The sequence below is a fragment of the Amblyomma maculatum genome, chromosome 6 (genome assembly GCF_055883805.1).
Source record: "Amblyomma maculatum isolate TAMU_Amacu chromosome 6, ASM5588380v1, whole genome shotgun sequence".
Classification (NCBI taxonomy): Eukaryota; Metazoa; Arthropoda; class Arachnida; order Ixodida; family Ixodidae; genus Amblyomma; species Amblyomma maculatum.
In genome coordinates this window covers 52,334,657-52,348,368 of record NC_139349.1, presented here as the reverse complement: position 1 = coordinate 52,348,368, position 13,712 = coordinate 52,334,657, and the positions used below count along the sequence as shown (strand labels likewise).

Sequence of the window (13,712 nt, the reverse complement as noted above, 5' to 3'; positions counted from 1 at the left end):
CCTCCCGATACGAAGGATACAGCCACAAATCATCATCATCATCATCATTATCTTACTACAACCCTAGTTGCTGGTGGGGCAGTGCGCTTCCCCTCACAGGAAGATGTTTACGACAGGAATGCCGCTTGTCGCCGCTGTTCTCGCCAATCTTAGGCATTCTAAAAACGAGTAGAGACGAGTTTAATTTATTATATAATCGAGAAGGAGTAATCATAGCCCAGCGTCTTCTGAATTTAAGTGCACGTCAAATAATATGATGTCTTGAGATTAGAAAAAGCGAGCTAGAGCTGTTCCCAAATTGATTGATTGATTGATTGATTGATTGATTGATTGATTGATTGATTGATTGATTGATTGATTGATTGATTGATTGATTGATTGATTTAGCATTACTGTCCACTAGAGAAGAATGGGATTGCTCCTCCATTTAGACGACGGCTCGGAGCTCTTGAGTCCTGGCGGCATCCTCATTCAGTGTTATGATATACCAAACTGCGTAATTGGGTCCGAGCAGAACATCTGATTTTCTTTGGAAGCATCTGTTCTTTCTTTTCATTAGATTTGCTTAATGCTTGTTATCCCCTAAGCTATACTTTAGAAGGCAACAGCAAACAATAGATTGCACTAAAGTCTTTAAAAATCAGGCTTTACGGTGATTGGAACAGTAATTGTACAGGAGGATTGGAACAGAATTAATACAGAGGTTTGCAATATAATGCCTAGAGCAGTGGAAATATCTCGGGATGTGGACTGATGAAGAAATGTGCTATTTAAATACACAGAAAGAGCATATAAGAGTGAAAAGAAAGAGGAACGTGCCATAATCAAGCGTGGACGCTATAAGTGCGACGGTTCGGGGCTGATATTTGCGCACGCAATAGAGAGCCTGAAACCGGATGTGGTGCAACCACTAGAATATGAAAGAACAGTAGGAAGACCTTGGGGCTCGTGGAAAAACATTCGAATGTAAGAACAGTTTGGAATGATCGCCCGTTAAGGCTATCGTTAAGCTCTAGGTAGCGTATTGTTTCCGAAAACCTGCTTGATCCTTTGCTTGATTGCAGTCTTGCTTGATTGCGGAAACGGTACTCTACTATCGATCATATCCATACCATCAATCAGGTGATAAAAAAATGCTGGGAATATAACCAGCCCTTATACATAGCATTCATTGATTACGAAAAAGCATTTGACTCAGTTGAAACCTCGGCGGTGATGCAGGCATTGCGAAATCAGGGGGTAGACGAGCCGTATGGGAAAGTGCTGGAAGATATATATAGTGGCTGCACAGCAACCACCACCACCACCATCATCATCATCATCATCATCATCAGCGTGATTATACCAACTGCAGGGCGAAGGCCTCTCCCATATTTCTCCACTTGACCCGGTTCTGTGCTAGCTGCATCCACTTGACTCCTGCGAACTTCTTAATCTCATCCGCCCACCTAACTTTCTGCCGCCCCTGCTACGCTTTCCTTCCCTTGGAATCCAGTTTGTTACCCTCAGCGACCATCGGTTATCCTCTCTTCGCACTACATGTCCTGCCCATGTCCATTTCTTTTTCTTAATTTCCACTAGAATGTCGGTAACTTGAGTTATTTCTCTGACCCACTCTGCACGCTTTCTATGTCTTAATGTTACCCCTGCCATTTTTCGTTCCATAGCCCTCTGGGTTGTCCTCAACTTAAGTAGAACTCTCTTGCTTCAGAAAGTAATGTAGATCTTTTTGGCCCCCTTCTGTTATCCCATAGTCAGAACTGTGAAATCGTTTGCGTAGACTATCTCACTCGATATTGTGAGAAGGCAGCCATACCAGCGGCCAATGCGTATTAAGTCTCTTGTTTTATGCTGCGAGCCACAGTTATCCGCCACGGACAACAAATAGTTATTATTAACGACCGTGGTTGCGAGTTTACAGCCGACATCGTGGAAGAGATGCTACGTGTGTGTGCTTGTCATTATCGCCATTCATAGCCTTTTTATGCCCAAACCAACAGTCTAACCGAACGCACCAACCGTACGATCACTAACATGCTCTTCATGTAAGTCGATGCAAATCACAAGAACTGGGACAGCGTCCTACCATTCATTACCTATATGCTTTTAATACCATCCGTCATGAGACCACTGGCTTTCGCCCATTCTTACTGCTCTACGCTCGCTACTCACGATATACCTTGGACACCATCCTCCCGTTTTCTGCAAATAGGGATGAAGATCCATCGGCAGCCGAGATTATCTGATTTGCCGGAGAAGCTCGCCGGCTTGCCCGCCTTCCCATCCTAGCCTCTCATGGTACCTCGAAAGCACGGTACGATTCCCACCACCGTCACGTCACTTACCAGCCTGGAGATGTGGTCTTGCTGTGGCGACCTATCAGGACCTACCTGTACGTGCCACTATACAATGGACAGTTTGTCGTCCTTGCCCAACTTAGCGAGATCAATTATCGCATCGCGCGCCTCAACCACAGGCGGCCATCCTTCTACGAAGGGTGCAGTCGCGCACGTTGTTCATTTAACGCCGTACCGCTCACGTCGCCCAGCGGACTTCGGGTGCATAGGAGGAAGTGTGACGACTAGAAATAGAGGAAGGGCAAGATGAGGATGAAGGAGCGGCTCGTGCTAGGACTCGCAGGTGGACTCAGCTGGTTTCCGACGTTCGTCCCCTGGCCAATAAAGCCTCGCTCATAACAATATAGTTAAATGCAGACGCGGCGACTCCACTAAGCGCGTTAAAAAGGCTGCATACCACCGAATCATTATTGCCACGAGGAATGCAAGATGCATGTTGCCATTTTCCAGTTCAATCACATTGTTGCAGTTACAAGGTAACCGCAGAGAAACAACGACAGGTGTACGACCGGGAAATAGTACCAATCATGCCCCCGCGAGTGTAAACGGCGGATGGCATGAAGGGTGCGAAGGGTTCCCCACCTGAAAGCGGAAACGAGGACATCGAGACCCTCAATGATGCAGGCGCCATCTGCCCGCACCTTGTTTAAGCAGCTCTTTGCACTACAGCCTCTAATATTTGAGCAGAGCCACTAGACTAGGCTAGGGAGCCTACATCTTGCTCCATTGCCGCGATGTAGGCTCCCTAGATTAGGCTGGCTCCCTAGATTAGGCTAGGGTACAGTGGCTAGAATACTAAAGTGTGATTACCGCCAAGCGGCGCCTATGAGGAGCATTGAAGCCGTCTGGTGATGCTTCCGCTAGATGGCGCGCCTTCTCGCTTACACGTCAGGTCGGCGCATGAAACGCGTGCTTGAACCCTGGAGTGTGCACGGGATGTGGGCGCTTTGCGTTGTTTTTTGGTGCAAATTCTGCCTCACGGTGTACGATGAGCCGGCGACAATGTCATTGTTTTTTTGTACCTCGTTACAAAAGTGGGTACAAATCGTACTAGGAATAGTTGTTCTGTGTGCGAAATTATTGAAAGGCGCAACGCGGCTGTTTGCGAGCTGCTTTGGAAATCTTCTGGGCGCCGATGGAGGAACGTACGTGTTCGCTATGTAACAGCTCGACACGGCTTTCGGCAGGTATATACCTGCGTTCAGGGGTAGATGTTTTGTTGAAGTCTAGCTTGATATATCTGATGATATCTAGCTTGACAGCATCGAACGTGAACACGAAAAATAGAATTTCATTTATGTATAGCCTGCAAACATCTCGGCTCCCGGTGTTTTCGTTATTTATTTATTGTAAGTACCTACAGTGCCCATGAGGCATTATTGTAGGGGGGACACGACTACATATAATAACACATGCAAAGAAGGTATCGGGAAACTTGTTAGCAAGGTAACAGAGCACACTATTAGAACACTAAATGAATTCACAAGTAGTATAAGCGATAACATAACATACATCAAACGCAGCGCTGGTAAACGCACGAAGTCTGGAAGAAATATATCACAACATCATTTCAACAGCACTTTAGAAGCCAGATGCACAAACTACATCATTTGGAGGCTTATTCCAGTCCAGAATTGTTTTAGGGAAGAACGAATACTTAAATACATTAATGCAGCATTGATAACTCAATCTTTTTCGTGTTGTCTAGTCTCTCCGAAATGTAATATGGCTGCTTTAGATAAGTGTTTTTATTAATACAGGTACAATCATTGTAAATGCTGTACAAGAACTTCAGCCAGTAGATTTTTTTTCATGTTGCTAAAGTTTTCCACCCAATACGGTCGCGAAGTTCAGAGCTCTTGATATGAAAATGATAACTGCCAGTTATTTAAATAACGCCGCTGAAGAACTGAAAAAAAAAAAAAGAACAAATGGTAGTAATTTAGAAATTTTCCCAATGCTTCAGTGCATACTAATCAATTATATAATAAAATTTCGTTGTGCAGCAGAGGTGTTTCTTCTTGTCTCACAGAAGAAAAACAGCCAAATTAAGCAGCCCAGGCAAAATCAGTAGCGAAGCAAGACAGTAACTGCGAAAACAAAATTACTACTATCCCTAAGTGATTCTTCAGCTGCTCCACCTATCTATTCGGAAAACAACAAAATTCACGGTGAAAAAAAAAAAAATTCACGGGTGGTTTACTAGCACGGATATACATGCAATGTTTACAGCTCATGTTTAGAAAAGTATTGCCTCCTGTAGCTTTGTTATGTCATGCCTTGCCACGTTTAGCTAAGTACTTAATTAGTTCCTTGGGCTTTCGTTAGGCTTAAGGAGACCTAATTAACGTTTTTAGTGCCACTGTGTCATACAGGATGAAGCCAATGACCTTCGATCAAAGCGCAGCTTGAAAGACTGGCAGCTTAATACGTAAAAAAAAAAAAAAAAAATGGGTACCGAAATTGCGGAGTGGTCTATCTAGCACTGTGGCCAGCAAAGTTAATCTTTTTACCTCGGCCCGTGTCTGGTGGCAGTTACTGGCGGCAAGTTTTTCTTGGAGTGATTGCTCAAAGGAGGTTTTAAAGCCACCCCGGCGAAATCCCGCTTAGAATGCTGGTTGTAATTCTTCCGCTTAAAAATGGCCGCTGCATAGAATAATAAAATTACATCGGCATGACTTAGGTAGTTGACAAATAAATAAAGATGCCGTGTAAAAGTGGAGGTCGCAGTAAGAGCAGAAAGTATGCATCGGATCTTGAAGGGATGTCTCAAACGCGGTTGATTAACCGCGCGGCGAGCAGACGACACGCAATGAGCGGGCGTGTAAGCGTTTGTCAGCGCCCCCTGGATCTCCCGCTCCGGAGCATCGCGGAAGGGCTTCAGAGTTGGCAGAGCGGTCCGCACACGCTATGGAGCCTAAATGTTGCGCCGCGGCGCCCGGCCCTAGACTAGGCAAGCATGTGTCGCCGCCTTTCAGCCGCCAACAGATGTTCCTACATTGCGGTGCTGCCAAAAAAACGAGATGGCGCTAGTATACTGTCCCAATGTTGGGAGCCTACATGTTTCGCCGCGGCTCAGAGCCGCGGCGCAACATGTAGGTTTCTAAGACCTAAAAAATAGCAGATAGGGAAGGAATCGTTCTACAACTACTGAAGTGACAACGCCTTACAGTTCAACGCGAGATCAGACTTTAGGAAACGAAAAAGAAATTGAGCCATTAACAGTGCGTATTTGCAATGTGGTGTAATCTATAAAAACAATAGAACATAACTCAACGGAACGTGGAAGTATCTGCTTAGATGTCAATGCAGGCACGATCACATTCATTCTTGTCGACACTTTTGGCCCTACAGGTATACGTAACAAAGGCAATTCGAAGGATCGAACCTGCTGAACAAGCCAGCAGAAAGCGAGATCGGTGGCTCAAAAGCAAGGCATTGACGTAAACGTAAGCATACAAATTGGCGATAAACATGTGACCAGGAAGAAAGTCATTAAAATCTATATTGTAGGAAAAGGCGGATTAATAGATAAAATTCTCAAACTATAGCAAACGGTTGAAGAAATATAAAGAGAAAAGCATAACTAACATAATGCACCTGGCAAGACCCAGTTCCAGAAAGAATTATCAATCCAATTCAATCCAATCCATCCATCCACACACCTAGCTACCCATTCACTCATCCATCCACCCATTCATCCACCCACCCACTCTCTCACCATTCCTTCCTTCCTTCCTTCCTTCCTTCCTTCCTTCCTTCCTTCCTTCCTTCCTTCCTTCCTTCCTTCCTTCCTTCCTTCCTTCCTTCCTTCCTTCCTTCCTTCCAACATATCTTGAACATATCTTGAACATATCTTGAAAGGAGCAAACAGAATGGGAAATTTTTCATTTGGAATCAGGTGTCATTTTTCGACTGGGTGGTTACTGCAGAACACAAAACATGGTTACTATTACACAGCACACTGCATACATTTCATTGCTGGTTTGTAAATTCGTTATTGCGGGCTTGACATTTAGAGCAAAGGGTGCCGTTGCATTTCTTAAATTTACGTAATATTTCGCAATGACCAGGGCTATACCAAAAGAGATGAAAATGTTAGGCTAGATTATGGTTTCTTTCTTTTTGTCTTGATTATTGGCACGAGCTTCTAATTCCGTGCACTGATGTCGTGTGTCTCGTATATCCTGGGGCTGCAAATTTCTGTCGCAAATTTTTTCCCCGGTTTTTCGTAACCGAAAAAGGAACTCTGCTTTTGGAGAAACTGCCTCGACAGCTGAATTTAAAAACGTTTGTCGTCTTCCGATATTATAGCCAGACGACCCGAAATGCTGTGATTATTCGACGCCGAAGAAGGCCAAGTAAATATACAACCAAAGAGAAATGAGGGACTAATTATTCATGTACATAATCGCATCGACTAGCTGAATGGTGTTAGAAGTGTGCAGCTCAGATGACTAGCTGGAAAAGAGTTCATAGAGTTTGACTTTATCGCGCTTGGAATTCGTCTTGTCGCAAACACAAAATTATTGTTTGCCATTCTTTTTTCACTCTGAGTTGTTCCTATACTTTGGGGCACAACGACCGCTGCCAACGTGACCAATATCCACATTACATAAAATAGCCGCACGCATACCTTTACATGCTGATTGCGACGCACGTAGGAGGACAATATTTGTGAACCTATCATCGGTCCCTATTGCTAATGTATATAATTCAGTTCATGCATCATTCTATCAGATAGTGATGAAAAAAAAAAAAAAAACGGCCCTTAACGCAAGGAAATTGCAGCTGTGAAATTACACCACATCACTGATAACGCAGCGAAAGCAAAACCGTGGTAGGTACCATACACACAAACTAATCTGGTCGCTGGATGATACGGCACCTTTACAGAATGTATTAAATTATGACCATCTTAAATCTCCTAAAATCGTACTCTGTATCTCTAATCAGCCTAGATTTATCTTTTTTACTTGCATGTTATTCCACTTTCAAGCCCGCACTCTTCAAGTCATAAACACAAAAATGTACCAAGTAACTCTATTTTCCGCACTCTTTTTCGTTGTCACCTTCATTGCACTGTGGTTTCTTGTTTTATATCTCTTCTTTTCGTGTGTTCAGTGAAAGTGAACTTGTCCTGAGCTTGCGCTCATCAAATTTGCGTGAGGTCAAATTTCATTGGTCCAGGTGGCCAAGCAAGGTGGGCCATCCACATTTGAAGGTCACCGCAGAATTACAGATATTTAATATAGGTTGGCGATCATTTCTGATTAAATTCGGACGAGGCCAAATTTCGGGTGGCCAGGCGGCCGAATTTTGAGCCTGGTGACACGTTCCGCGGGCCGATTCTGCATACATGGTCTGTTATACTCACCAATTAAAATAATAAAGGCCCGCAGCATTGCATGAGCGCCGCTCATTTCACCGCCTGGGGTCGGTAACGTGCACGCGGACACTAGAGCCGCGGCATGTGCGGTCAGCTCCGAGTTCGCTGCCGGAGCTAACCGCGGATGCAACGGCACAGGACACCGGCACCCTTTACGTTTCGCCTATATACAGCGCGTTGCACAACTAGAGGCGCGATGTAGAATGCTTCTCCCAGCTAAACCGTGGAATCCTCGCAGTTAAAATTTTGCACAGGAAAGGCATATTGTCGCTAGTAGTTTTTAATACCAAATTTGTTTGGGGTACTTGCCTGATTCGATCAAAAGAAGTCAAATGTTCCCATCTTATGCGGCGGTGACGACGCCAGACGAGCCGCTGCCCCAGCAATAGTACTGGTGGCGCCACCTCATGCTGCTACAACAACTCTGTAGCAGGAAAAGAGGGGGCGAACGTTTCTGGCAGAAGGCTTGAGTTGTTGTAAGCAGCATGAGGTGGCGCCACCAGTACCATCGCTGGGTCAGCGGCTCGTCTGGCGTCGTCGCCGCCGCATAAGATGAGAACATCTGACTTCTTTTGATCGAATCAGGCAAGTACTCCAAACAAATTTAGTATTAAAAATAATAGCAACAAAATACCATTTCTGTGCAAAATTTGAACTGCGAGGATTCCTCGGTTTAGCTGGGAGGCATTCTACATCGCGCCTCTAATTGTGCAACACGCTATATGCAAACGCGGCTGGCATCGTTGGGTTCGAACACTAATTAGTACTCCGGTTGAGGCACTCCGAGAGTTGTTTACGACGCCTTCAATTTCACATTCGCAGCGGCGGCGGTTTTGTCCACATCGGCGAAGGCTAAAGCAAGCCGCCATGTGCATGGCTGGAAATGCCCTCCATTTTACAGGCTAAGTTGCTTTATTGCTGACCCTCATAAACCAAACTACATAAACTATTTGGCGCAAAACCAAAGCGAGAACATGCGAGTTCTATTCCACAAGTTCCTGCTCGCAACGCTGCGCGACCGAACGCGCTTGCGAACAAGTTTCTGCAACCATGTGGTTGACACTGCAAGCACGAGCCAGTCACCTTACCTATCGTACATGACTGAGCGTCCGCTTCGAAAAAGCTCGTCACGACGCTTGACGCAGAAAGTGCATTCTCCCTAGCGGACTAAGCATGCAGTATACCTGCCACTATCAAGCAGATATGACCGTACGCTTTGTTCCGTGATGCCGGGCCTGGTTCTCGCCGATAATTTCAAGATAGCCAAAGAGACTTGAAAGTTCACGCGCAGTATAGACATCAGCAGGAGCAAACGACGACCGGTTTACGCACGGGACAACGAAAGCGGCGCGAAGCGCTTCATCGCGATAAGCCATGGGCACGTTTCCCGATAGCCAAAAATCAGAGCGCCTTATCAGGCATACTTCGTTTTGTTGCGCTCCTCAGGGTTCTTCCTATCTTGTCGCACCTAAACCAGGCGAAAGCTCGCTGAATTCGAAGCTCCGTTAAAATGGACTATGGCGACTGCGACACCTAGTTTCTGCAGTCCATAAGGCCGCGGATAATTGATGTGAGTTAGAAACGAATTAAGAACACGTAAGGTTTGTGCCGCCACGACACCCTGCAGATAGCCTACTGCAGGTAAGTGCTGACAGCTTGGAAACGTAGAGCTTTGTTTGAAATCGCGACGGCTGGTCACAAACAGATAGTATCGTTTTCCTAACTCGCGCAAACCAAGCCACCTCGCACACATTCATGATATGCTGTGGGTTGCATGCTGGCGTTTTTTTTTTTTTTTTTTTTTTTTTTTTTCACTGACTGCTACAAACTTTTTCACAAACGCATCCCTATAGGAAGCGCAGTCTCTGTTGTAAGCGAAGCTAAAGGTTGCTGGACGCAAGTGCTCAGGTTCTATTCTAGTTGCGGCGGCCGCTTTTCGATGGAGTCAAAAATCGTGTCGGCCATGTGCTGCGCGAAGTAAGTTAAAGGACCCCTCATGATCCAAATTTCCCGAGATGTCCACAAAGGCATTCCTCGTAGCCTGCATCGCCTTGCTGTGTGATTCGCTATAAGACAAAGAGAACACCGAATTGTGCAGACATATTACCTGTACTATTGGGGCCATTTTACTCTAATTTACGGTTGGGTCTGTAGGATTGAAGTTGTACCCTGTTGGGATCCCAATCTATTTTTGAATTGGTTATGTACCATTCAAGTCCAACTCGTCATCTCAGCATATGCTATATGTCCTTGGTAACTCCTGATATAAGTCGATAAGGGATATTATTTGTGATCATGCGGTTATGGTTGTGTACAGTTTTCACAGCTGTGTTTTATATCGTGTTACAGTTCGTCATTCTAACATCATTCTTCAAAGAATAGATTGTTTAACAGTAGTAAAAGATATAAGCGGGCCGCGAGGAGGCCGCTGCACTTAATGACAATGTATGTGGCTTCAAACGCACCGTGAATCTGGTGACCAGTGCAACATTGCCCTTGGGATGATGTATATTATGAGGACACTGGCCTGTGGCGCATGGAACTTTAACAGGAGAGGGAAGTAATTTTTAAGCGAGAGCTTATACAACTTGTTCGGCTGAAAACGCGTTGTAGTCGTCGGCAACGCTTGACGGAAATAACCGGGGGCCGCGTTGAAAAACAAACTGTACCGTAGTAATTTGGCGTTGTATTGATTAATGGTTGGTTGTTGTCTGATATGCAATGACGATTTAATAAAATAATTGTAATGAATTGATCAAAGGGAAATGAAAATGTTAAAAAAATTGAAAAGGGTTGTTCAAACGTATCAAAATGCCCAAAATGAAAAGGCGATGATTAGTGATAGTAACCAAGAATATTTAGACTGTCTCATTGATCAATAATATAACTGAAATAATTGAAGAGGTATTCAAAGTTATCAAAATAATCAGAATGAAGAGCTAATACCTAATGATGCTAAACAAGAAAATTTAGAGTGTTTAATTCATCAATTAATTGTTATAATTACACTTGATGACAGGCACCAGTTTGTCAGTATTGAAGGGAACAGGTCCGACACATGCAGAGTGGGGTCCGGTGTGCCACAAGGCTCAGTCTTTGGCCCCCTGCTGTTCCTAGTGTTCGTGAACGACCTAGTTAAATATTCATATGTAAAAGCAAAACTCTTAGCAGATGACTGCGTAATTTATACAGAAGTGAAATAAGTAGCCGACCAGGTTAGACTTAACGAGCAGTTATCAAAAATAAACGACTAGTATACTGACTGTCCAATGCCCTTGAACTTGAAGAAAACAGTACATGTGACCATTTCCCATAAGCACCAACCTCAGCAATATTCGTACACGTTACAGAACACTCCCTTAGCAAAGGTCACATAATATAGCTACCTAAGCGTTACGATTAATTTTAATCTTGACTGGGCTGTGCATATAAAAAACATGGGGAAGGCAAATAAAAAATCAGGACACTTAAGGCGATCGCACAGACTTGCCACACCGCAAACAAGACAAATAGCTAACAAAATTATAGTGCAGCCAGTGTTGGAATATGCGTGTGACGTCTGGGACCCTCACACCAAATGTCTAACATCAAAACTAGAACAAGTGCAAAGAAGTGCGTTGCGTTTCATTTTTTTTCGAAGTACAGAAGACAGGAACATATTACCATTGTGTAGTAGAGATTCTAAGGAAAATAAAAAGTATCTGTTTTATTATAGTATTATAAATACCAAGACATCCATTGAAAAACGCCAATACATCGATGAAACTGTCACGTGTAACTCTAAATAAGCACTCTAGAACCCTAAAAGTTCGAAAGTTCTCGAAAAATTGTTTTAAACACTAATTTTTTTCTGCTAACAGCGCACGATTAGAACAAGCTCCCAGAACAAGCAGTTAGGGCTGAGCGTCGTGAAGCGTCCTCATTGTTCATTCTCACTGTTTTTAAAAGTGACAATATTGCTGGTTATTGAGGTATACTACACTGTGTTTTTGCTGCACTTCTTTACATTCCTTGTTCTTTATGTCCTCATATTTAGTTGAGGAACGTCTCCTTAGACATGTTTCAGCAAAGTTCTTAGGATACCACTTCTGTTGATGCTTTGTTAGCGGTATTGTTGCAATGTTTTGTTCCCTTCTCTTTCCCATATAAGGTCTTATGTAACCACCCCTATTTATTTATTTATTTACAATACCCAGAGGGCCCGTAAAGGCATTGAAGAAGGGAGTGGGTTAACAACAAGACAAAAATAAGCATAACCATATCGTTTACAAGGATATGAATTTCAAAAATATCTAAAATACAACAATAAATACAAAAAAATATATAAACAATAAGGAGCAGTGCAAAAAATCCTGTAAGTATACAATATTAGCTAAAGCAGCACGAAAATTTGAGTTATCATTTATGGAAACAATATCTGCGGGAAGGTGGTTTCAATCAGTCGATGTTCGGAGTATGAATGTCTAAGAAAGCGTGTGTATTACATCTATCGAGGCCGATTTTATGATGATGGTCAATGCGATGGGATACAAAGTGAGGTTGAAAAAAGAATTCCGTCACTCAGGCTAGGATGATGATAGAGCTTGTGGAACAGGACTAAGCGAGATATTCTGCGACGTGATCTTAATGATGGAAGTTGAAGGTCGGACTTCATGGCTGTAATACTTTCGGTTCGACTGTAATTAGAATAAATGAAACGGACGAAGTTGTTTTGAATAAGTTCTATAGCGGTGATTAGTTTTTAATAACCTGGATCCGATACAGATGATGCATACTGTAATTTAGGGCGTATTAGTGTTTTATATAGCAATAACTTTAATGACGATGGAGCTCTGGAAAAGGTACGGCGTAAGTAACCAAGCATGCGGTTAGGGTTGTTAATTGCATGTTCAATATGGGTTGTCCACGTGAGGTTAGATGAAATAATTATGCCCAGGTACTTATACGAGTTTGTTGATTTCAAAGGAACGTTATTCAAATAGTAAACATGCGGGTCATTAGAAGTCCTTGTTACACGCATGCATTTACATTTACTAATATTTAGTTGCATTAACCATTTTTCACCCCAGGTAGCAATCGCAGTGAGATCAGTTTGGAGACAGTTAATATTATCTGGGTTTTTAATTTCGCGAAAAATAACGCAATCATCGGCAAAAAGATGCATGTTAGAAGTTATCTTAGAGGGCAGGTCGTTGATGTAAATTAAAAAGAATAAAGGTCCCAGTACGGATCCTTGAGGTATACACTGGAGTTCACATCAGAAAGCGAAGAGTTATGACCGTTAACTGATACGAATTGTGAGCGGTTAGCAAGAAAGGATTCAAACCATTTTAAAATGTTCGGCTCAATGTTAAGATGACGAAGTTTGTGAAGCAGCAGGTTATGACAAACCTTGTCGAAAGCCTTAGAAAAATCTAAAAATATGCAATCAGCGAATGAGGATCGATCTAGAATGTGGTGCAGTTTATGGGTGAAAGATAGAGCTGAGTCTCACATGAGTACGCCTTACGGAAACCATGTTGTGCCATTGTAAAGAACGAGTTTGGTTCAAGAAATACTGTCACTGCTTTAAAGATTATGTGCTCTAGTAACAGCATGTACCTGTTAGAGAGATGGGGCGATAATTGTTGGCATGTTTTTGCTTCCCGACTTATGAAGAGGAACCACCTTCCCAATCTTCCATTGCGTAGGTAATGTATGTACATGTGTCAAGAGACTGTTGAAAAATCTTTGTTAGTATAATGGGACCATAAGTGTTTTTTCAAAAATTTAGCGTTGATAGAATCGAAACCGGGAGAAGCATGATAGTCGAGATTTTCAATAAGTTTTGCAACACCAGCTATTGTGCCTCTATTTCGGCTGATAGTACCCCTAGATAAATAAATAAATAAATAGTTGAAAAAATTAAAACCTAAAAAAAGAGGGATCAAAGCAAAATGTGTTCATAATGAAAAGCCAGCGCTTGA

General features: G+C 43.2%; 1 protein-coding gene across 2 annotated transcripts in view; it reads left to right on the top strand.

Moving 5' to 3' along the window:
* LOC146185731 (uncharacterized) overlaps positions 1-13,712 on the top strand; it is a 624,411-nt gene that overhangs the window by 124,676 nt on the left and 486,023 nt on the right. The window contains exon 1 of one of the 2 annotated variants that reach the window (XM_084606657.1): positions 9,220-9,387. The exons of the other annotated variant lie outside the window; for it this stretch is intronic. The gene's annotated coding sequence lies outside the window, so the exon portion shown is untranslated. Of the gene's footprint in view, positions 1-9,219; positions 9,388-13,712 lie in introns of those variants that run through there. 2 annotated transcript variants of the gene reach the window in all.